Source organism: Somniosus microcephalus, chromosome 26 (assembly GCF_052327205.1).
Source record: "Somniosus microcephalus isolate GS21.2 chromosome 26, FLI_Smic_1.0, whole genome shotgun sequence".
NCBI lineage: Eukaryota > Metazoa > Chordata > Chondrichthyes > Squaliformes > Somniosidae > Somniosus > Somniosus microcephalus.
Window position 1 is genome coordinate 41,153,509 of NC_141012.1, and position 26,460 is coordinate 41,179,968.

Consider the following 26,460-nt stretch of genomic DNA (forward strand, 5'->3'; position numbering starts at 1 on the left):
AGCACTCCCAACAATGATCATGCAGAGAACTGCTGGCTAGAAGAGATGGGGTGGTGTTCATTAGTCTTTGGAAGAGAGGAAATTGAGGGAAAGGACAAACTGATGAATAAAGTGAGCTATGTTTCAGTTGTGATAAACTCATGTAGCTGAAAAATTGGATCAAAAATTGGCCAGACAATAGGAAACCGAGGATAATTATAGCAATATCAGCAAAATCATGAACCTTTACACCTTATCCCCAATACTAAGGCTGTATTATTAGGAAGAAATAAATGGTCTGTATGCAAAGGGTTCAGGAGTTCTTTCCCAATCTAATTTCAGATGAGCAGTTAAACTGAGGTCCTGTCTGTCTCTTCAAGTGGAAGTAAAAGATCCCATCGCCAGAGTAGGGAGTTTTCCCGGTGACCTGGCTTCCATTCTTCCCTTAACCAACACCACCAAAAACAACTAAGCCCATCATTCACCTCATTACTATTTATATCTAATCACCTGCGAACTCATTTTTAATGTGGAAGCAAGTCATCCTCGGTTCCAAGGGACTGCTGAAGAAGATTTATATCTTGCAGTACACAAATTGGCTGCTGTATTTATCTGCATAACCACAGTGATTGCACTTCAAAAGTAATTCACTGGGTGTGAAGGGCTTTGAACATGAGTACGCAGATTCTTCTTTCTTAATCCCAACCCAACCAGGCTTTTGTTCTGTAGGGTTTAACCAATATTACAAAGCTCTTGTTTGGTAGATCATAATTATATCCTGAATCTACCTTTTCCACTGTTCTTCTGCAGTTCAACAAAACTATTCCTTGAAATTCTTCCCCATAGTCATTTTGAGAATAATTTAATAACTGAAGGTAAAGGTACGGCCAAGGGGAATGGAAAGAGCTCGTGTTCACCTCCAATCTCAGAGCAATATATTATATTAAATATGGCATTCTTTCTGAGATCCCAAGGAATCCCAGGGACCAGATTAAACAGAATAAGTAAGGGGTAGAAAGCTTTTGCTTTAACAGAAGGTAAAACAGCATAGATGTTGCTGTTCTCATTACCTGTCGAGACTGAATATGATGAGAGTGCACCAGAAACCTTGTATATGTCATCTTCACTACTGATGTATAAAATGATGTTATATATGTGTTTCTTAAACCTCAATAAAATTCCCAATTCAATTTTTTAAAAATGAGTAATATTTAAGGTTTGGATTAAGTACTAATTATATTGCCAGGGATAAATTGTAGGGCTGTTAAAATTGACAACACTCATAAGTTATCTTGATGAGGTGGTTAAACACAATTTTTTTTTAGCTTGCTGATGAAATAGAGCTGTGGGAAAGCCAAATAGAAAAAGCAGGTATTATTCTAAAAGGAATGCAAGCGGTTATGCACAAACAAAATGAGAATTAAGAGAAACCTTTTCCAATTATGGATATTAGCTTTATGGAGTAACGCACCTACTCATAACCGTGTTGATTCTTTCAAAAGCAAACATGAAATTTTCTGTAGTAGGACAGCATAAAGAAAGCTATCTTGACTACAAGACAAAACAGTGGTGAATGGGGTTGAGGAATTTGTCAAAAGGAATTAGACAATTTGGTCTTTTATTTATTGCAACAATATTTAGATTGTGGACATATAACAAAACCTTTTGTATCTGAAGGAGCCCATTAGCAGAAAGTTACTGTAAGCTTTCTAAACATTTAAAATTTATATCAAGTATCAAAAAGAAATCTAAGGAAAGCCTCCCAGTATTTAAAAACTTTTTTCTTCTTTACTACAATTAAAGATAAATGGGAGTTGTTATTTAATATTAAAAGTTTGATGGGTCAAGGCCATTTTCTTTCCACTGATTTTTATTTTCCAAGAAAGAACTTGCATTTATATAGTGCCTTTCACCTCAGGATATCCCGAAGTGGTTTACAGCCAATGAAATACTTTTGAAGTGTAGTCACTGTTGTAATGTAGGGCATGTTGCAAGTCAAACTTGTCTGTGTTCCAGATGAAATGGGGCTTATTTGTGATATGGGTCTGGACAGGATACAAGAAAAAAACTGTGATAGATGGCTTCTGTCTCCCCTACAGCCTCCAAGCATTCTTTCTATTTGATTTAAAAAAAAAAATTTTATTCATTGATGGGATGTGGGCGTCGCTGGCTAGGCCTACATTTAGTGCCCATCCCTAATTGCCCTTGAGAAGATGGTGGTGAGCCGCCGCCTTGAACCGCTGCAGTCCATATGGTGTAGGTACACCCACAATACTGTTAGGAAGGGAGTTCCAGGATTTTGGCCCAGCGACAGTGAAGGAACGGCGATACAGGTCCAAGTCAGGATGGTGTGTGGCTTGGAAGGGAACTTGTAGGTGGTGATGTTCCCATGCATCTGCTGCCCTTGTCCTTCTAAGTGGTAGAGGTCGCGGGTTCGGAAGGTGCTGTTGAAGGAGCTTTGGCGAGTTGCTGCAGTGCATCTTGTAGATGGTACACACTGCAGCCACAGTGCACCGGTGGTGGAGGGAGTGAATGTTGGAGGTGGTGGATGAAGTGCCAATCAAGCGGCTGCTTTATCCTGAATGGTGTCGAGCTTCTTGAGTGTTGTTGGAGCTGCACTCATCCAGGCAAGTGGAGAGTATTCCATCACACTCCTGACTTGTGCCTTGTAGATGGTGGAAAGGCAGGGAGTCAGGAGGTGAGACACTCCCTGCAGAATTCCCAGCCTCTGGCCTGCTCTTGTAGCCACAGTATTTATATGGCTGGTCCAGTTCAGTTTCTGATCAATAGTAACCCCCAGGATGTTGATAGTGGGGGATTTAGCGATGGTAATGCCATTGAATGTCAAGGGGAGATGGTTAGTGTCTCGCTTGTTGGAGATGGTCATTGCCTGGCACTTGTGTGGTGCGAATGTTACTTGCCACTTGTCAGCCCAAGTCTGAATGTTGTCCAGGTCTTGCTGCATATGGACACAGACTGCGTCAGTATCTGACGAGTCTCGAATGGTGCTGAACAGTGTGCAATCATCAGCGAACTTCCCCACTTCTGACCTTATGATGGAGGGAAGGTCATTGATGAAACAGCTGAAGATGGTTGGGCCTAGGACACTGCCCTGAGGAACTCCTGCAGTGATGTCACGTGATTGAGATGAATGACCTCCAACAACCACAGCCAACTCCCTTTGTGCTAGGTATGATACCAACCAATGGAGAGTTTTCCCCTTGATTCCCATTGACTTCAGTTTTGCTAGGGCTCCTTGATGCCACACTCGATCAAATGCTGCCTTGATGTCAAGGGCAGTCACTCTCACCTCACCACTTGAGTTCAGCTCTTTTGTCCGTGTTTGGACCAAGGCTGTAATGAGGTCAGGAGCTGAGTGGCCCTGGCGGAACCCAAACTGGGCATCAGTTAGCAGGTTATTGCTGAGTAAGTGCCGCTTGATAGCACTGTCGACGACACCTTCCATCACTTTGCTGATGATTGAGAGTAGACTGATGAGACGGTAATTGGCCGGGTCGGATTTGTCCTGCTTTTTGTAGACAGGACATACTTGGGCAATTTTACTCTAGTCATTGGTCCCAAGAACATTCCTCCCTATTTCCTCCTAAGCTTGACATATAAATAAAAAGAAAGCAATAAACAAATAAAGAAGGAACTTTCATTTATATGGCACCTTATCAGATCCTCATTATACCCCAAAGCTGTTCAGAAACAATTAATTACTTTTGAAAGATGGCACCTCCAACAATGCAGCATTCCTTCAGTGCTACACTGAAAAGTCAGTCTAGATTATGTGTTCCAAGTTCTGAAGTGGGGCTTAGAATCACAACCTTCTCATTCAGAGGTGAGTGCCACAAACTGAGTTAAGCTGACACAAAATATGCCATATTGTACGCTCTTCCTCCTCCCTACATCCTTAATGCATTAAAATCAATATTCATCGGACCATCTCCTACTTCAACTCATTCCTTTCCAGGACATCAAAGCTGTGAGACTCCTTACCTTGCTCTGTCTTCCCATCTTCCTACAATTGACTTTTAAGACTTTTAGAACTTTTGTGGGCCTTTAAATTCTGGGTTTGCTGCCACCGAATCACTGTTTGTTGATTTACCTCATCTTCTCACCTTGATGGGCTCCTTCACAATGGGGTTTGGCCATTGACCCAAGCTTCCAAAATTCGATAGACTCTGGAACAGTACCCATAGATTGGCGGGTAGCTAATGTTACCCCACTGTTCAAAAAGGGTGGTAGAGAGAAAACGGGGAATTACAGACCGCTAAGCCTGACATCGGTAGTGGAGAAAATGCTAGAAAAAAGTGACCGGATCAGACAAAGTCAACATGGATTTACAAAAGGTAATTCGTGCTTGACTAATCTACTGGAATTTTTTGAGGATGTAACTGGTAAAATAGATAAGGGAGAACCAGTGGATGTGGTGTATTTGGATTTTCAAAAGGCTTTCGATAAGGTCCCGCATAAGAGATTAGTGTGTAAAATTAAGGCACATGGGACTGGGGGCAAGGTATTGACTTGGATAGAGAACTGGTTGGCAGACAGAAAGCAAAGAGTTCGAATAAACAGCTCTTTTTCCGAGTGGCAGGCAGTGACTAGTGGGGTACCGCAGGGATCGGTCCTTGGACCCCAGCTATTCACAATATATATTAATGATCTGGATGTGGGAACTAGATGTAATATCTCCAAGTTTGCAGACAACACAAAGCTGGGTGGGCGTGTGTGCTGTGAGGAGGATACCGAGAAACTCCAGTATGATTTGGACAGGTTGGGTGATTGGGCAGAAGCATGGCAGATGCAATATAATGTGGATAAATGCGAGTTTATCCACTTTGGTGTCAAAAACAGGAAGGCAGATTATTATCTGAATGGCAATAGATTGGGAGAAGGGGAAGTGCAACGAGACCTGGGCGTCCTTGTGCACCAGTCGCTGAAAGTAAGCATGCAGGTGCAGCAGGCGGTTAAGAAGGCAAATGGTATGTTGGCCTTCGTAGCAAGAGGGTTCGAGTTCAGGAACAAGGATGTCTTGCTGCAGTTGTACAGGGCCTTGGTGAGACCACATCTGGAGTACTGTGTGCAGTTTTGGTCGCCTTATCTGAGGAAGGATATTCTTGCCATGGAAGGAGTGCAGCGAAGATTCACCAAGCTGATACCTGGGATGGCAGGAATGACGTATGAGGAGAGATTGGGTTGATTGGGCTTGTACTCGCTGGAGTTTAGAAGAATGAGAGGGGATCTCATCGAAACTTATAAAATTCTAACAGGACTAGACAGACTAGATGCTGGAAGGATGTTCCCGATGGTTGGGGAGTCCACAACCAGGGGTCACAGTCTAAGGATAAGGGGTAAGCCATTTAGGACAGAGATGAGGAGGAATTTCTTCACCCAGAGAGTGGTGAACCTGTAGAATTCTCTACCAAAGAAGGCAGTAGAGGCCAATTCATTAAATATATTCAAGAAGGAGTTGGATATATTTCTTAAGGCTAAAGGGATCAAGGGATATGGAGAGAAGGCAGGAACAGGGTACTGAATTTGGATGATCAGCCATGATCTCATTGAATGGCGGAGCAGGCTCGAGGGGCCGAATGGCCTACTCCTGCTCCTATCTTCTATGTTTCTATGTTTCTAAATAAGAAAAGGATACAATCAAGATACAATCTGCAAAGGAGTACAGAAAAGGACTTTCCCTACTCCCATGTTAACTCCCTAACTCTACTGCCAAGCGTTCACATCCATCATAAGGATATCATGATTGCTAGTCCCTGAGTTTAAGCCTGTGATACACTCATTGCAGACAGTCATGAATATTCTAAAATTGTTCAGCTGCACAGTTTTGAGCTAATATAGTAAATTGGTTTAAATATTTGATTTCTATCAATGAGCTTTAATTTTATTTGATTTCAATTTTATTGTATTTAATTTGATAAACCTTTGACCTGTTTCTGTGCTGTAAATTCTATGTAATTCTATGTAAATGGAGCCTATATTGGTTGCGCTAATTTATCAAAATTAAATATTAAAATATGGCAATGGCACTTAGGAGGTTTGAGACTTTCCTTAGTTTTACATACAGCACAGAAACAAGCCATTCGGCCCAGCTGGCCTATGCTGGTGTTTTTCTCCACGAGCCTCCTTCCACTCGAATTACCTCTTCCCACCCTGCCCTCCGCCCTCATATGTGCATAAGCCTCCCCTTTTATGCTCTCTGCTTCAACCACTCCATGGGCTCGATTTTACCAGGCCCGAGGAGGCGGGTTTGGAGGCGTGTGAGTTGTTAAAATCGCATAAAATGGCGGGTGGGTCCCATCCCGCCTCTGAGCAATTTTCCCACATTTGTGGTTTCAGATCCAGTTTCCATCCCGCCTCCAAGAGGCGGGATAGGCCCTTAACAACCACTTAATTGCCTCTATAATCCCATTTTGAGAGGCCTTTCTAATTTTAACACATTTCCCCCGTCCTGCACGTCTCCTCTGGAACACGCCAGTGAATCCTGGCGGCCTCACAAGTGGATTGCTTACTAGCAGCTGCAGCTCCACCATTAAAAAGGAGTTTTCACCAATGATCATTTGCAGGTGGCAGAACTTTGTTGTCTCAGGCCTACTCATTGCTGTGGAAGCTTGGAGCCTGACATGCATCTCCAGTGTGACCTCCTGGGAAACCCCTCTCCCCACCTTGACAGAGCGCTTCCTCAACTGAGGTATGTACCAGAAGAATGGGAACCATTTATTTCATTTCCTCCTGGACATCAGATTCGGACGAAGACCAGCCGCGGCAGCAGCAGAACCCTGAACAACGTCTGCACCAACAATAGGAGCAACAACAGGAGCGCCAAGCTGCTGCTCACCCACCTGAAGCTGCACAGGCCAGAAGGCACCAGCGCGCGACCACATTGCTGCCCGGGGTGCAAGGGACGCACTCATGTTGGCCAGATTTGCTTAGCCTGCACAATCAAACACTTTTGCCTCGTACCTTCTTACCATAGCATCGACAATGGACAAGAACCTGAGGATTCCTATCATTCTGACCACCATACTAACAATTGCAAGTCGCCCTAAGCCCTCAATGTGGCAGTCCCATTTGCGAAATGACACAGGCCCCAACTTCAACAGTTTGCCATCAAATCTGTTTATCATAACAATTCAACAATGGCTTGTCAAAAATCAATACAACAGAACACCCGAGTGACTACCCTTGTGACTACTTGTGCTTTATTTTCCTCTTATGCGTGCTCCTACGTGGTGCTTCCCCTGTGGCTTCAGCAGATGTGGAGGCCCCTTGCTCACTTTCTTGCTACTCCTGTCTCGACACCTTTGGCGGCCGTCCTCTGGGGTTGCGAACCTGTGAGGGCTCGGCAACAGTCTGCTGTTTCTGAGGCTGTGCAATGGCTGAGACGCCCATCTCAGTTGGGTGAGGACTCTGGTGGGGCTTTGACCGTGGGCTATGCAGTGGCATGGTCGTGTGAGCGTTTGGAGAGGAGCCCGGACTTCCTTGTTGTCTGCCACCAACATCCCTCTCATTGGTCAGCCCCACTTCAGAGCTAGCAAGTGGCTTGACAGCACCTTGCTGCACTTCAGGGGGGCCATGAGGACCCGTTTCTGCACTGGAAGTCCTACTCCAGAGGACTTGCATGAAGATCTGGTTTGTTTGCTCAATAGCTGACCATCGCTCCTCAAGAGATGTCAGTCTATTCTGAACAATGACCATGTTTTCAATACCCTGGCAACTAAGCTCCTCCATGGCCGTAGCCATCCTCCCCTCTAAGGTAGCCATCCTCTCCTCTACGGTAGCCAGCCTTACCATGGAGGTAGCCATCCTTTCCACGGAGGTTGCCATCCTTTCCGTGGTGATGCGTTCATGCGCCAATGCCTCCACAAAGGGTCTGCTCATGTTCGCGATGGACTCCTCCATTCGCTCCACACTCGCAGCGACCTTGAAGACAAAATCTGCCAGAGACTCCTGCACCTGTTCCTGGAATTCCAGCACCGCTCTCCTTCTGGATGGACCCGGAGGCATAGGGTCGACACGCAGCGGAGCTGAGCTGGCAGAGTCCTGCGCCCTCCGACAAGGACTCTTCACTGCTGTCCCGGTCTCCACCATCTGTTGATGCTCACTTGTGATCTGTGATACACCAGGTGACAACACTACTCTATCTCGCAAAGGTCCCACCGAGGTGTGAGTGTCTGCGCTGGTGCTGGGTGCGCTGAGTTCTGCTGACGCTGTGCCCTCAGAGGTTGAAGCTTCTTCTGAGGAGTCTTGAGGCTCAGGCTGTTCCTCCTGGACAGTGGGCTCTCGATGGTCCTGTGGGGGAGTAAAGGAAAGAGTTAGAGATGTGAGGTAAAGGTTGCATGCACATTGAACTGTGCAGGTGATCATAAGTCAACCTGTTAGAGCATCAGAATCATTATCAGTCACTCATGCAATGTCAATGAGAGAGATGCAAAACTATTCTGTCACCAGCTTGCTGTGATGTGCCCGTCTGTCCGTCCCCCACTTGCGAATCGTCCTCCACTCCGGCGATCTCCATGGCCGCATCCTCCGAAGTGGTGAGCTGGGCTACTGAGGGTGGCCCTCCTTCTGTCCTCGCTCTTTCCCTCTTATTGTGGGCTCTCTTTTCCTGCAATGAGGGACACAAGTGGAGTTTGAGTGAGAATGAAGGAGTGAATGTAGAGAATACATAGCATAGATGCTTAGAAGGAGACAAAGGGCCCTCCCTGTGTGTTGTAAGTTGTTGTCATTACATCACAGTGATAGGGAGTGTGAGGGCTGCATAGTCGAATAGTTAAGTGAATGTGACCATAGAGAGAGAGGGAATGGGTAAAGGTGCAGGGATGTAAGGGTCAAGTGGGATGTGGAGGAAGAGGTTGGCAAAGCAGAGTGCTGGTGATGAGAGGCGATGGGGATCAGATTGAGGGTGATGGGAATGCCATACTCACTTTTCCTGTGCGGAGAAGATCATGAAACCTCTTCCTGCACTGCAGCCAGGTTCTGCTGCACATAGAAATTGCGATTACCTCTTGGGCCACTTGCAGCCACACAGCTTTAGTCTGCTGGGGAGGCTTTTTCCTCCCTGAGGAGGGAAGAGCACCTCTTTATTAGCTCTTGCTCCCTCCACCAGAGCTTGGAGGGAGGCCTCATCGAATCTTGGAGCACACTTTGGTCTACTGGTGGACATAATCGCTGAAGGAAGTGCTCAGAACAATGGGCATAAAGTTTAAAGGCTGAAAAAGAAGCAAGGCTGCTTGCAGGCCTTAAATCCAGCAGCATTGATGACGTCATCGGAGGCGACACTCTGTATGAAAAGGCTCATTGGGCCAGGGGTTTCCACACGCTGGAAATCAAGTGCCCAATTAGGGCAAAATCGCACTTTTGTCCCACTTCACATCGGAGTCGGGGTCCTGACACGACGACCACCTGACACGCCCCCAGCCCGCCCCCAATGGCAAAATCAAGCCCGTGTCAGTGAGTTCCACATTCTCACCATTCTTTGTGCAAAGAAATTCCACCTAAATTCTTTCTTGATCTGTTAGTGGCTACCGTATATTTATGCCCCCGTGTTCCGGACTCACCCACAAGTAGAAACAGTTTCTCTATATCCATCCTATTGAACCCCTTCATAATTTTGAAGACCATCATCAGGTCTACTCTCAGTTTTCTCTTTTCCAGAGAGAATAGCCCCAGCCTGCTCAATGTTTCCCGATAGTGACATCCTCTCAGTTCTGGTAACATCCTTGTAAATCTTTTCTGCACTTTCTACAGTGCTTCAATATAATTTTGATACCAGAACTGCACACAGTACTGCACGTGTGGTCTAACCAAGGTTCTATATAAATTTAACATTACCTCCCTGCTTTTGTATTCTATTCCTCTAGAAATGAACCCCAGCACTGCATTGCACTGTTTATGTGAGTTATGTATCTGTATTCCCAGATCTCTTTGTTCCTCTATCCAATTTAGTTTCTAGCCATCCAAGGAACAAGTGGCCTCCTTATTCTTCCTAACAAAATGAACCACCTCATAATTCACTGTATTGAATTTCATTTGCCATTTATCTGCCTACTCTGTTAGCTTGTTTATGTCTTCCTGTATTTTGGTACAGTCCTCCACATTATTTGCTATACCCCTCAAGTTGAAAGAAAATAAAGAAAGACTTGTGTTTGTATAGCGCCTGTCGCGACCTCAGAACGTCCCAAAGCGCTTTACAGCCAGTGAGGTATTTTTGAAGTGTAGTCACTGTTGTAATGCAGGCATGGCAGCAGCCAATTTGCACATAGCAAGGTCCCACAAACAGCAATGTGATAATAGCCAGGTAATCTGTTTTTTTTGTGATGTTGAGAGGGTAGACAGGGCCTTGCTTAATGTTTCATCTGAAAGGTGGCACCTCTGGCAGTGCAGCACTCCCTCAGTACTGCACTACATTAAGGTAAAATATATTAAATATTTATTTTTAAACAAAAACATTTTTGTCTTGTTAACTTTTCTCCCTTCCTTTGCTGAGGAGGCTGCCTCACCTTGGGGTATGACATGCAGGGGGGGGCGGGGGGTCACCACAACCGAGTTTGCTCCTGCCCTCACCCAGCATTCGCAGGAGCCACTGGATGGTGATCAGCAGTGGGAACCATGACTGATTTTTCTCCTCCCTAGTGCATGGCGACTGAAGCCAACTATAGCACCTCTGCTGTTGCCCTGACTGAGATCAGTTTACTCAGCATGAAACCAAGGATTGAACTTGGTATCTTCACGGTCCTTCTGGCTCAATATCACACTGGGCATTGCCTTCATCAACTGAGCATTATCATGATGAACTTTCTTACAAGGTGCATCTAAGCATTGTGTGCATTCGATCAGAGTTCGAGCATGGTGATATGCCAGACTGGTTGTGTAGTACATGCATGCGTTAACACATTTGCTTCAAATTAATTGCATGTTGGCTCAGTGGCCTGATTCGTTCCATCTTGGCTGCCACAGGAATAAAGCAAGCAGTCATGAATGGAGGATGCTAACCTCTGTTGACACACAGGTCTCAGCCATGAAGCATAGGGTGTAGAAGACAGTGATTGTACTGTCTCTGCCGTGGATTTAGGTGAACAAAATATCTTCCAAACAAAAAGCAAAATACAACAGAATATGTTTAAAGCTTATTTTAAAGCCAATAACAAAAAGATCCCATGGCACTATTTTGAAGAAGAGCAGGGAGCTCTCCCCGGTGTCCTAGCCAATATTTAAAAACCTTCAACATCAGAAAAAAAAATATCTGGTCGTTATCTTTGCTGTTTGTGGGAGCTTGCAGTTCATAAATTGGCTGCCACATTTCCTACATTACAACAGTGATGACATTGCATCTTCTTCGAAATAGTGCCATGGGATCTTTTACCTCCACCTGCGAGGACAGACGGGGTCACGGTTTAACACCTCATCCGAAAGACAGCACCTCCGACAGTGCAGCACTGCACTGGAGTGTCAGCCTAGATTTTGTACGCAAATCCCTAGAGTGGGACTTGAACCCACAACTTTCTGACTCAGAAGCGAGAATGCTCCCACTGAGCCACGGCTGTATCACCTGCATTTTTCAATACCATACCTCCAATTTCTGAGTCCAAATCATTTATGCATATGGTGAGCAACAGTGGTCTCAACACAGATCTCTGCAGGGCACCACTTCCCACTTTCTGCCAGTCCGATAAACTCCCCTTAACTCCTGCCCAACGTTTCTATTTGGTACCATTTTTCAACCCATTCTGCCTTCTGGCCCTGACTCCACACGCCATGACCTTTGTCATGAGTCTCTTATGTGGCACCTTCATTAGCTGTCAGGCGCTTTGGGATGAAAAGCACTATATAAATGCAAGCTCCATCTTTCTTTCTCAATGTTAACTGCCATATTAATATAAACTTGAGAAAATATAAAAAAGAGTAATAGATCATAGGATAGACTTTCCTCTCTACACACCCAGTGTGCATCTGTCAGGCCCAACAGAGAACTCCCAGATGCCTCACTGTCCTGCCTCCAGCCCATATTCAGAACCGGATTAAGAATTTGAAGTGACAAAGATAAGAAAAAAAGATAGAAAGCCCTTGATTTCTGACTTTGATATCCCGGCTTCCCCCTGATGGCAGGAAGGCAAGGATGTACATGCAGCTTGTGGTAAACCACTGTATTGTATATTGCCACCTCTGGGTGGCGCTGTGTATGGAGGCATGCCTCAGCTGACTCCACCCACCACTGTGTGGGTTTCGTTCAGACTTGTTCAGTCACTCACGAAGAAGCATGGTCTCTTCTTAGCTAATAAAAGCCTTATTCATCTCTTCTTTCGACTCATCATCTCTTCTTCGACTCATCACCTTTTATGAAGTAATTGATAAGCGTATCAATTTTATTAGCTAAAAGTTAAATGGCGACACCTGAGGAGCAACAACAGCAACGGATACAGCAGACATTGCTGAGAGCCCTCAGACCACCACGCCTGGACCTCGACCCTCAAGATGTGGGTGCATCAGCCAAGTTTGAACACTGGCTGAGCTGCTTTGAATCCTTCCTCGCAATCTCACAGGTTACAGAGGAGGATCACAAACTGAAAATTTTGACCGCCCAGGTGAGCCATCAAGTATATATGCTAATCCGGGACTCTAATACGTACGTGGCGGCCCTCGAGCTACTAAAAGGGCAATATACGCGCCCAGTGAACACAATTTACGCCCGACACCTCTTGGGATCCCGCAGGCAGCAACCGGGAGAATCGGTAGGGGCATTTGCACGGGCGCTACTGGCACTCTGCAGAGACTGCGATTGTAAAGCGGTAACGGCTGTGGAGCACGCGCAGGGACTCGCCTGTGATGCCTTCGTCAGGGGCCTCCAGTCAGACCACACCCGGCAGAGACTGCTAGAAAGCAAGGAACCCGACCTGAAGACGGCCATTGCCCTTGCGCTCTCGTTAGAGGAGGCCCACCGAAACCTCGAGGCATACCCCCGTAACGGCGCCGAGACATGGCAATCGAAACCGTGGGACACGGGACCGCCGCCCCCGGCACCAACCGCTGCAGCGACCCAACCGAGACAGCAGCCTCCGGTAAGAACTGCTTCGATGCCCAGTAACCAGGCCCAAAAATGCTATTTCTGTGGCCAGTTAAAACATCCCAGAGCGCACTGCCCAGCTAAGACAGCTACCTGCTCGGGCTGCGGGAAGAAAGGCCATTACGCTAACGCCTGCAAGGGGAAGCCAGCCAGCAGCGCAGCGTGCGGGCCGTGGGAGCAGCCATCTTATCCGCCATTTTGTGTACCCCCGGCCGCATGGCATCCGCCGCCATCGTATCCAACGCACTCAACCGCCATTTCGTCACCGGAACCGACCACCGTCTCGGCGGATGACTATAGTGACTCACTAAGCCACATACTGGCCTCCGTGACGCTGGATCAAGGCCACCCTCACCATCTATCCAGCTCCATGATGGATATCGCGGTAAACGGCCGCGCCACCAGTTGCCTGATCGACAGCGGGAGCACAGAGAGTTTCGTCCACCCCGACACGGTACGTAGCCACTCCCTCACGATTCTGCCAACGCACCATCGCATTTCTATGGCGTCCAAGTCCCAGTCAATGGACATCAGCGGCTACTGTGTGGTGACCCTGTCAGTAGGGGGCACTGAATATCAAAAATTTAAACTGCTAGTCCTGCCCCGTCTTTGCGCTGCCGTCCTGCTAGGGTTGGATTTTCAGTGCCACCTTAAGAGTGTCACACTAGCATACGGTGGACCCCTCCCCCCACTCACAGTCTGCAACCAACAACTTTTAAATCGCCCGCTGCAAACCACCTGCAGCCTTTCCACATTAAAAGTCCCCCCCCCTCCCCTGTTCGCTAACCTCACCCGCGACTGTAAACCCATCGCTACCAAAAGCAGGCGGTACAGTGCCGGGGACAGAGCTTTTATCAGCTCTGAGGTGGAGCGGCTCTTGAAGGAGGGCATTATCGAAGGTAGCACTAGCCCCTGGCGAGCCCAGGTTGTAGTCGTTAAAACCACTGCAAAACGCCGCATGGTAATCGACTACAGCCAAACCATAAACCGGTACACCCAGCTGGACGCGTACCCCCTCCCTCGCATATCTGATATGGTCAATCAGATTGCGCAATACAAAGTATTCTCCACCATCGACCTTAAGTCAGCGTACCACCAGCTGCCCATCCGCCATGAGGACCGCCAGTATACTGCCTTCGAGGCAAACGGCCGCCTCTACCACTTCCTTAGGGTCCCCTTCGGCGTCACCAACGGGGTTTCGGTCTTCCAAAGGGAGATGGACCGAATGGTTGACCAGAACGCGCTGCGGGCAACCTTCCCCTATTTGGATAACGTCACCATCTGCGGCCACGACCAGCAGGACCACGACGTTAATCTAGCAAATTTCCTCCGTACGGCCCAACGGCTGAACCTAACGTACAATAAGGAAAAATGTATGTTTCACACCAAGCGCCTGGCCATCCTCGGCTGCGTGGTGGAGAACGGAGTCATCGGGCCCGACCCCGACAGAATGCGCCCCCTAATGGAGCTACCCCTTCCCCACTGCCAAAAAGCACTGAAGAGATGCCTGGGGTTTTTCTCCTACTACGCCCAGTGGGTGCCCCTCTATGCAGACAAAGCCAGGCCCCTCATCAAAGCCACCTCCTTCCCCCTGACACCAGAGGCGTGTGCAGCCTTCACTCTTATCAAGAACGATATCGCGAAGGCCGCAATGCACGCGGTGGATGAGTCCATCCCCTTCCAAGTGGAGAGCGATGCCTCCGACTTCGCCCTAGCCGCGACCCTTAACCAGGCGGGCAGACCCGTGGCCTTTTTCTCAAGGACCCTCCAGGGCCCCGAGACGAGACACTCCTCCGTCGAAAAGGAGGCCCAGGCTATTGTAGAAGCGGTGCGTCACTGGAGGCATTACCTGGCCGGGAAACGATTTACCCTGCTCACTGACCAGTGTTCAGTAGCTTTTATGTTTAATAATAAGCAGAGGGGTAAAATCAAGAACGACAAGATCTTGAGGTGGAGAATCGAACTCTCCACCTACAATTATGATATCTTGTATCGGCCAGGGAAACTCAATGAGCCCCCAGATGCCCTATCACGTGGTACATGCGCCAACGCGCAGAGTGATAGGCTGCAGTCCCTCCACAATGACCTCTGCCACCCGGGGGTCACCAGGTTTTTCCATTTTATCAAATCCCGTAACCTGCCCTACTCCATCGAGGAGGTCAGGACCATGACCAAGAGCTGCCAAATCTGCGCCGAGTGCAAACCGCACTTCTATAGGCCGGACAGAGCAAGCCTGATCAAGGCCACCCGCCCCTTCGAACGCCTGAGCGTCGATTTTAAAGGGCCCCTCCCCTCCGCTGACCGCAATGTGTACTTCCTCAACATAGTTGATGAGTACTCCCGTTTCCCCTTTGCCATCCCTTGCCCAGACATGACCAGTACCACGGTCATCAAGTGTCTGAATGACATCTTCGCTCTGTTCGGGTTCCCCAGCTATATACATAGCGACAGGGGCTCATCGTTCATGAGCGACGAACTTCGGCAGTACCTGCTAACAAGAGGTATCGCCACGAGCAGGACCACCAGTTACAACCCCCGGGGGAACGGCCAGGTGGAAAGGGAGAACGCGACGGTTTGGAAGGCAGTCCTCTTAGCACTAAAATCTAAGGGCCTTCCGACCTCCCGCTGGCAGGAGGTCCTCCCTGCAGCGCTTCACTCCATTCGGTCACTGCTTTGTACTGCCACTAATGCGACCCCTCATGAGAAAATGTTCGTTTTCCCCCGGAAGTCTACATCGGGAACCTCGCTACCGGCATGGTTGACTTCTCCTGGGCCCGTCCTACTGCGGAGGCACGTGAGGACGCATAAAATGGACCCCCTGGTCGAGCGGGTGCACCTCCTACACGCCAACCCCCAGTATGCCTGGGTGACATACCCAGACGGGCGGGAGGACACGGTCTCCATACGAGATCTCGCACCCTCGGGTACCCCTGAATTACCACCGTTATCCCCCTTACCACCGTTATCCCCCTTACCACTGTTATCCCCCACCACCCCTCCCAACCCAACCCCTGCAGACGGCATGCCAAAGCCCCAGGAATCTTCGCCAACCACCCAGACACCAGACCCGACGTCGGATGCTGCAACACCACCGCCGCCACCACGACGATCAGGACGTCAGACAAGGCCTCCTGATAGACTTAACTTGTAGTACCCTTCACCCCGCCGGACTTCACATTAAACAAGGGGTGAATGTGGTAAACCACTGTATTGTATATTGCCACCTCTGGGTGGCGCTGTGTATGGAGGCATGCCTCAGCTGACTCCACCCACCACTGTGTGGGTTTCGTTCAGACTTGTTCAGTCACTCACGAAGAAGCATGGTCTCTTCTTAGCTAATAAAAGCCTTATTCATCTCTTCTTTCGACTCATCACCTTTTATGAAGTAATTGATAAGCGTATCACAGCTATAATAGCCTTCTTGTTGACCTCATTCAGAATACCTCAGGATCTTGAAATGACAAGCCAGGTTAAACACGATCTTAGCAGCTAAACATCCTAACCATGCTCCAGACCCCACCCTGTTCAGGACCGACGTCACAGGAGAACAGCGAGCCAATAGCTATGTGTAAAAATGAAACAATGCTGGACTAAGTTCCAAATCACATCACAAAGACTGAAACAAAACTTTTTATTCCCAAATTGGTGAAAATAATATTCATGTAAAAAGCAAAATAATACTAAAGCCTCCTGAGTATTTGAGCTGCAAGTCAGGGCACGGGAACATGTAGCTTCTTAGAAGCTTCCTGGTGTTGGGATGAAAGCGTAGGAGGTAGCTTTAGCACTTACATTATTACCTTGTAATGTTCCTGGTTCACACTGACATGCTATACTGAATAAAATATTATTGAGCCCACCTGAATTATTGCAGCCTGCTTATATTCATACAGGTTGTGTCATCATTCATTTATTGCCTTACATTTCAGAAATGCAAACTAGTTCCAGCTGGCTTCCCTGAAGCTAACCCTTTGAGCAACTGCAGTATAAGTTATATCTGAAAGGCAGAGAGGGTGCCAGGGCAGTCAAGCACAATTCCAGAATATCTATCCATCCTCACAGCTCTATTACTGAATCCTGACTGGCTACCCTCAACACAGGACACCATCTTCCATTGTATCCTGTGGCATATTTGATCATCTCAGTCTCGACCAACATTAAAAAAATAGATCGTCTCGTCATTTATCTCATTGCTGTTTGTGGGACCTCACTGTGCCGCATTTCCCTACAGTGCAACAGTGAGAACACTTCAAAAGTACTTTATTGGCTGTGATGCGCTTTTGGACGTCCTGAAGTTGTGATAGGTGCTACATAAATGCAAGAGGAAAATACATGGCTGTGGCAAGGGGGGGAATGGGGGGTGGGTGGGGGGGGGGGGGATTGGGGGGGATCGGGGGCGCGGTGGATGGGAAATGGCTAGTCATGATGTTCCAGTCATTATGAAGTGTGGGACAGGCTCTGGTCTTTTCCTGCCCGTCAATTTCATATGTTCTTCTTATGCTTATCTCCATAACCTCCAATCCTAAACCTAGCCAGATATTTATTCAGCTCATCTTTCTTTCTGGATCCTTGATTACTGGCATCAGGATTAAGGAATGGGTGATGAAATGGGGGCTCAGCTTTAGCTTCTCAAAGACCATTGTGGATAAAAAGAGAAATAATCATTTATAATGATGTAGCTGTTCAACATATTCCCCCTTTTTACATATGGAAGTACATGACATTCTTTTCAGATATTTATTTTTTAGAAATATTAATTCTAGCATCGTGACTGACAAGTAGGGCGTCTCTCACTGTTAGGCGACTCTTTCATTGTAATTTCCTGTGCATCGGAGACTTTACAATGGATGGGGGCGGGGGGAATGTTGACTTCAAACAATTAAGAGAGCCAATATGCAGCCACCCACACATGGGAAACCATGCTAAAGGCTGGGAAGTTTGCATTTGTAGCCTGTAGCCGACATCTGGCTCGATGTGACCCTCTGCCCAGTGTCAAGTCCCACTCTTTGCTGTTTGTAATGGAGCTATTTTGGGAAATTCCTCATCGCTAATATTACTGGAGTGGAGAGAGATGCTATTTGAGAGCCTCCAGGAACCATGATCAAATTGGCATTTTTCTAAAAATCCATGACTGTCTGCTGAAATGCATTGACTCATACACAGAAAGAGTCAGTGCCTTGAGGGCAAATTTGCTGTCAGGGTAGAGGGATAGCCTACACAGTTATTAACTAGTGAATGTACATAATTCACAACGCATATATTATCTCTAACAAAATATCTATTTTGTAAACACACTCTTACTCTTTAGAACCAAGACTCTCCTGATGCTGCATGTTCTGCCTTATAATTGCAGGAGTTTCGTTTTGTTGCCGCCAGTAGGTGGCAGTAAATGGAAATGGCCAGTAGGGTCACTCAACAGGAAGTAGTATAGTGATAGCAAACAAAGAGGTCACACCAGCATGGAGCGTGCTGCAAGTTAATCCGCTGTAATCTTACATTGTTACGCCTTCGAAAGCATTGCCTGTGAGTTGAATGGTTTCATTACATATTCATGTTTAGATGTTAGTTATATCTCATGTATGTAACAAGGTGCATTTCTTTCTTTTTTCTTTCTCAGTTTTACTCCAGCCCAATGCAACTGATTTGTATTGTTTCATTGACCTCATGCAAGTGTGGCATTATTAAACACCGGAGCTTGGACGCTACATCCTGACTCCCATGTCGTTATTGAAAGGAGTTTGGCTGGCTGTCTAACTGCGTACAGACACATACACATAGGGAGGACAGTACACTGCACTTATGTGGGCTCTGTATTGGGGAGTAGGTTATCTCTACCTATACTACATCGTCACTGCTGTCCATGTGCTTGCTCTAGTTCATTAGAGGATTAATACATCCATGTTCCCAGCGTGTTTCTTGGGGAATGTTTCAGGATTTCCTGATGTAGGGGTATGCATCCAGCTTCTCTTGCTTGTGGAGAAACTTCCCACTTGGAAGATGTCCTGATCATCAGTCTTCCTCTGACCCTCCCATGTGGGGAAATGTCTTGACCCCACTTGGCGCCTCCCACTCTAGATAGCTTGGCTGGCTTTGAGAACTTGCTGTGTACGGGGAATGGGTGACAGTCGCTGGGCTTAATGTCCATCGTGAAGTGCTTAAATACACTCAAATACCAAACTGGCAAACCAAATGAAATTTTGTTTATTGCCAATGTTATTTACAAGCAGCAAAAGTAGTTCAGTAATCAAAGAGTTAATTCAGTTAGTTTATAAGTTTTTAAAGCACTGAGTGTATCAGGGCTGGAAGAACTTCTTTTGAAGTTACTGGTTCAGCACCAGTTGGAATTAAAGTAAAAGCCAGTCTTATTTTATCTCTGTCATTCAATCCCCCCACCTCAAGATTGGAACTGATATGGCTTGAGTTACTGCCAGGAAATGAGAGGGATTTTTTCTATATCACCCTAAGTGAGCAAATGGCCCACCTCAGCTCAGTCCGATTCTAGTGGTTGCATTGGATCCTTCAGACTCTTTTACCTGTATACAACTAATCATCTTCTAGCCAGGGACTTTATTTGTCCAATTCACCTTGCTGCGATTCCATCCTTGTGTTACTCCAGTATTGTTACCGTAAGCAGTCATTTCATACTTAAAAGAAAAGTGAATTCAGGGCATCATGGTGATCCAGCAGTGTATTATGGACACAACTCACCCTTGTGGATTTCCACGTGGCAAGCCTCTGGTCTCAGCCTTGCCACCGGGAAAATGGCAAGTGGATATCACACGGGGAAGGAGGTGAATTCTTTTTTCATGTTTTCCTGTCAATTGTTTTTCTCCAGTTCGGTTTCAGCTCCACACGTGCTGGCAGACTGCGAGTACCTCAGCCAAGCGGCCATTCTTTGCATGTGAGTGCAGACAGTGAGTGTCGGCAGTTGTCTATTCAACTACTGGGGCCCTCTCTTTCGAGCCCAATCCTTTCCTCATCTGACTTTTCAGCAGAGCTCACTGGATAGTGACGGGAGCAGAAATCCTGGTTAATTTTCTCCCCTCTCTAACCCAGGGATGCTGAGGATAATTGTAGTTCCTCTACCACTACCTAAGCGGAACTCTGCTAACTGAGCATAAATCAGAGGCAGAAGAAAACGATTTGCAAAATGATTCTATTTCCTCCAACTTTCTCCCTTCAGGCACTGACTTGTGTGGGCTACAGCTCCATGAGAGCCGGGAATCCTCCTGTACCTTGTCCAAGAGCCCACTCTTCATGGGTGAGCTTAGATATAGAGTGCTGCTAGGCTGTTCAACAACAAAGGCATCACAGCTGAGGCCAACCCTGTCCTCCCTTAACATCCATACAGGCGCACTTTTCACCCGTGGGGGAATTCATTAGGTAGCAATTAGGACCAGAAACTGTAGCTGATTGTTCCCTACCCTTGTCCAAGGGGCCCTAAAGCTAGTTGCTAGCTCCACCAGATCAACTAACTCAACACAGACTGGGAATCGAACCTGGAATTTCCAGGCTCCGTTCCATACTAGGTGGTGCATTTACCAATTTGGCTGATCATGGGGAACCTCTTAACTGTTTATTGAAAAAATGTTATCTTTTTTTGTTTGTTTGCCATACGATTCATAATAAAACACTCAGAACCATTGAAGTTAACAGCACAGAGGGGATTCAGCTCTTTGTCTCTGCAGGCTCTTTACTACATTAATCCAAAACTAATCCCACTGCCCTGCTCTCTCCCCATCGTCCTGGATCTCCTTCTGCTTTATATATTTATCCAACTTTCCCCTTAAAAGATGCAATGGTCTCTTTTATTAGGAATGGTCTCTGCCTTAACTATTGCCTGTGGCAAAGCATTCCATGCACTAACAGTTCTTTGCCTAAATCATTTCTCTTAACCTCTCCTCACTCTTTTAGTGACACTTGGAAATCAATGAGCCCCCCCACCCCATCACTGACTTATTTTAAATAATATTTACTCAGGAGTTTAAAATGCAGTATTTTCTGGTTCTAATTATAAACACACTTTTCAGCAAAGTATTTAAGACAATACAATCTTGTCCTGATAATGCAAAGTTATTTTGCAATTAAAAAAAATGAATTATCCAATAATTTAAAATAAGCAATGTAAACAACACAGCAAAGTGGGGAATTAGTGGCAAAAAGTTGAAGTATCAGAAAATCTGAATTCAGGGATTTTGAATTAAGAGTAGATTGCATACTGCAGACATCACTGCAGCAGAATAAACAAGAGGAAATATGGTTGCCAGTCCATATTACTAGCACAATTAAGAATATATTTTTTCTGATTTTCTTTACATGATCCCCTGTTATGAAGGTAGTGCAGTTGGGCAATCCTGCCACAGGAATCCTTTTCTACCTCAATCTACGTTAGCCTGGACAGTGAGGCCGCGAATTTGCCAGCGCTCAGAGGTCGGGTTTGGAGCCGGGTCAGAGGTTAAAATCGTTTTGATTGACGGCGGGTTGAACCCGCTGTCGTCTCGCCTCCACACAACCTTCCCAAGTGACGGGTCCCCGATTTGCGAATGGACCTGACACCAAGCGGCGGGAAACGGATTAAAGGCAATTAACTGCCTATTATCAGGTACTTGTGAGCAATTTTCAGGGTCTTTTTTGATTTTCCAGCTTCTGGGTCGGGATTTACGACGTCCGGACAACACTCACCTCCTCAGCAATTTGCAGCCAAGCTGCCTTGGTTTGCTGAGGAGGCCTCCTCCTTCTGTTTCCAGAGAAGAGGACCTCCTGACATCCTCTAACTCCCTCCACAAGAGCATGGAGGGAGCCCTCATGGAACCTGGATGCAGCCTTAGTTTTTGGCGCTGCCATTCCTGCAGCTGCCAGCACTTTTGATAGAATAAAGCTAATGATTCTGCAAAAGGGACATGGCCCCTTTAAATCTTTACTGAACCAATGCGTCATCAGACGCGAGCATCTGACACTCTGCACGCAATTGCCTGGAGGGACCTGCACGTCGGCCGTAACGAGGCCAATCAACGTAAAATCTCATCTGCGGGGCAACGCAACGGCAACCGGGAGCGGGTCGGGAAGACGCTGACCAGCGGGCCCGCCGTCAACCACCCTCCTCAGTCAAAATCTTGGCCCGACTGTCTGTATTTTATTTGATCCGATCTTGTCCTCATTTAATATCCACACAAGTACTTTTCAGCATTGGTCTTTGGATAGCAATCCGACTGAGCTTGCTGGATAAATAATGACCAGATTATTTGGTCATTGATCTCGCTGATGTTTGTGGGACCTTGCCGCTTTTCCCTAGGTTATAACAGTGACTACACTTAAAAATTAGTTCATTGTGTGTGAAACACTTTGGGACGTCCTGAGGGTCTGAAAGGTGCTACATAAATGCATGTTTCTTTCTTTCTTTATGTCACAAGATTCCTTTCTGCACAAATCTTGACCAAAGTTCAGAAATGGAAGACTTAAAACTGGTGATAATATTAACTGAAGTCTTCAATTAAAAACTTTGGGACGAAACATATTGGCTCAGAATTTGCTGGAGAGTTTGTTGGATTTTTTTTCTCACCCTTCAGCTCGAAATGTCTTTGTGCCGCAAACTGCTGGGAGTGCGAGCTGATAATCGGCAAGGTCAACGGGGCATCTGGGACCTTGGTGAACGATGGGGCCAACAATCAAACTTCTTAACCAACGAGATTATAGGATTACGAAAGAAACAGAGGTACGAAAGAGAAGGAAATGAGGTGAATTAGAGTCAAATTAGGTACAGAAATAGAAATAAAGAGAGGGCAAGAAAGATTGGATTAAGAGAGAGCATAAAAAGAGACAGAAAAGAAAAGTAAGAACTTTTTTTTTAATTTAAAAAAACTCTAGGAACAATTTACTACCTGGAGGAATGAGACACCACAGATTCAATTGTTCCCTTTCTGGGCTGAAGAAATTAAGTGGTATTGCAGGAACATAAATCTCATCATTAAAAGAGTCCTTACATCGTTGAGTACCAACCCTAACTTTCCGAGTTTAATTCGTTTTAACAGCACAAATGCAGCAATTTCTTGAAACTCACGGGGAGGTTGACGGCGAGATTGCATTTTTACGAGTCTAATGGCGGAGTGGCACAAACTGTCCAGCAGTTTGTGGCGATTCGCCACTCACGGGGTATCTTTTCCTCACCACAAATAGTTGGTCATTTTACACACTAATAACAGCATGCATATTAAACACGTCATTATTTATCCCAGCAAATTCTGGCCCAATATGATTCCTGGATTCGGTAGTGTCTGTAGCTGTAATAGGGCAAGTTCACTTTACCTGTCTGGCAGAAACACTGCAAGGGTTTTACATTCGAAGTTCCAGTTGGGTACCGATAACATGGGCTCAACGATTGGGGAAAAAATTACTCTGTCCTGTGCAGATTACAACAAGTTAACCCAACCTGATATTAGATGCCTGTCATTTAGTGGAGAGTTGCAGCAGACCAGGTGTGGCAGCTTTGTTACAACCTGCTGAAGAGCTGATACTTGAAATTTACTGCCAAGTTCCTCCAGGAATTTGAGGGAGTTTGGTGTGTTGGTTGACTTTGAGCCACTGAACATAATGTCGCACCTGGCAGCATGGTAGCTTAGTATAGACATAGTCCTGAGACGGATGGTGGGGATATTGTTGGCTCCTCCATATATGCCAGCCTAGAAAATCAACAAAAGATAATCAATAGCTTAAAAAAAACCTGGCACAGCAATTAAAAAAGCTGAAACTCTAGTTACAGCCTATTACATAAATGAAGACAAAGAGTAAGTACAGTGGGACGAGACACTGTCATACCCTACCTACAGATATATTCAGCAATCTACAGTATCACTTTTATTGTAGTGACAGGAGCGAAAGTACTGAAATCACAGCATGTCGCAGTGGTGGATTTGGAATACACTGAAGAGGGGGGTGAGTGAAGGTATGAGATTTTATTTTAGCAGCGTTTGAGGATCCTTACCTCTAAAAGTTTTAATTTTTAACCTTTTATTTGGTGAATTTTTCAGCACTTTGAAACCCAGTGTAATTCTGCCTTTTAAACCAAAAATGATTTCTCCTCAAAAGGTTATAACTATTTTAAATATGAAAATAGAAGTAATTGTGGGGACTTCAATACCACTTTACAGTGGCAATTCCTTTCAATGGGAAGCTAATCCCAGATATTTCATGCTAATTTGTGAGTTGAATTCTTTTATGAAAGACACCTATAATAATCCCAGCTGACAGGGTAAAACTGGCTTACTATTACCTCTGTCCCAGAGCCCACGACAGCCCAGAGGCTGACAGGGGATAGCAGGAAGGTTGATTCAACTATTAAAAAATATATCTTTATTTTTAAACAGTTTCAGGAAGGATAAGTGTGAGTCAATATCATTGAAGCAAAACCACAGAAATGAGTTCTGATCAATACCCAAACACTAACCTGCCCTTCCTCCTTTAGATTCTGATCAACTTGCTGGGCATTGTAAACATTTTCTTTAAAACCTTAAAATATGAGTCTAGAACCGTTGGCAGTAAAAGCAGACAAGCATTTGTTCCATTGGTCTGCTATACCCTCTGCTATCTTGGAGTCTATTTAGAACAGATAACCACTGAAAATAACAGATCGTAATAAACAAAAAACAGTCATGTTTAACCTCCATTGTTATTTTGGATTGCTAGTCCAGTAACATAACCACTACACTGCCATACCCTACTGTAACCTGAAAACAGCTTTCAAAGTTATGGAACATAACCAGCCACTACAACTCACCTACAAACAGGCCAATGATCTGTATCATACAATACTGTAATACACTGTAGTATACTGTTAAATATGATACTCAGTAAATTAAAAAAAAATGAAGTCAACTAATCACCACTCAAACTTCACTACTTATTTTTAAACTCTAATAATTTTGAAAGAGCAATGACAGGAATGCTCAAAGAAACCAATTAATGTATTTGCACCAAAATAAATGTATCTCAAAAAAATGACTGTAAACAGTATTGATGAAAATAAAGCGTCACGTAAGAAATTCCTTTGAGGAAAATAAAAAGTTTTTAAAGACAGCATTTTATCAACTTATTTACGATATGTAACTTATTTGGGGACAAGAACTAAATAAACATACCTACAACTCTCAGAAGCCATCAACTCATCTTAAAACTTTTCTGTTGCAAGTTAGTGTGTACCCAACAGTGCAGGAATGTAAAATTTGATTGACTGATTACTTCTTACAATCTTCAGTCGTATCCTCTAATTTTACTGTTACTGACAAGTGCCAATCCTGTTCTCCAACTGATCTTATTGGCCAATGCTGACAATTTTAAATCTCACTGAAGAGCCCATTTTTCTTGTGAAACACAAACAAGCTGACATATGGGTTGAAACGCTGTCAGCTTAAAGTGCTAATGGTTGGCTTATATATTCTTCTGATCTACTTGCTGTCATTCAAACCCAGAACTGTGACCATGGCATTTGTTGTTTACACGTACGGAGTCATGAGGTTAAGATTTCATTCCTATTTCCTGGTTCTGCACCTCCCATGATTTCAATGAGTAGCTAAAGAACAGAGAGAGCTATCCTTTATTTATGTTGGTGGTTGACTAATCCCAGAATCCGCAGTACAGTTGACACAAGGTAACTGAAACTGCTGGGTGACCTGGACAATTTCCTGCCAGTAGGTTAAATCAATAATGGATCTGAACCAGAATACAGGTAGGATCATTTGGACATTATTGTTGAAACAATTGTCCCTCCATGATGAAGATCAGAATCCAGCTATCAAAAATAAGTGCTACACTACAGCTAGATACAGCTCCCCAGGCAACACTGCAGTGTACTACACTAGACATACCCACTCTGGTTAGTCTCAGCACTCCTTAAATGATAAATGGTCTTTTAAAATGACAGCCAATACTCAGTGGTAGCAGTCTTGCCTCAGAGACAGAGGGTTGTGACTCCAGAGACCTGAGCACATAATCCAGGCTGACACTCCATTGTGGTAATGAGGGAGCGCTGCACTATCGGAGGTTCTGTTTTTCAGATGAGACATTAAACCGAGGCCCCGTCTGCCCTCTCAGGTGGACATAAAATATCCCATGCCACTATTTTGAAGAAGAGCAGGAGAGTTCTCCCCAGTGACCTTGCCAATATTTATCCCCCAACCAACATCACTAAAACAGATTTTCTGGTCATTATCACATTGCTGTTTTTGGGACCTTGCTGTGTGCAAATTGGCTGCCGTATTTCCAACAGTGACTACACCTCAAAAGTACTTAATTGGTTGTAAAGCACTTTGGCACCTCCTGAGATTGTGAAAGGTGCTATGTATAAATGCAAGTCTTTTTTTTTCTTTTCTTAAAGTTTTCAAACTGCATATATAATCCAGGGTAAGTTCAGT

General features: G+C 45.6%; 1 protein-coding gene across 1 annotated transcript in view; it reads right to left on the reverse strand.

The window, feature by feature from the left end:
- Positions 1-26,460, reverse strand: part of pknox2 (pbx/knotted 1 homeobox 2) — a 464,550-nt gene that overhangs the window by 434,767 nt on the left and 3,323 nt on the right. The window contains exon 2 of the mRNA XM_085968080.1: positions 23,654-23,733. The gene's annotated coding sequence lies outside the window, so the exon portion shown is untranslated. The remainder of the gene's footprint in view (positions 1-23,653; positions 23,734-26,460) is intronic.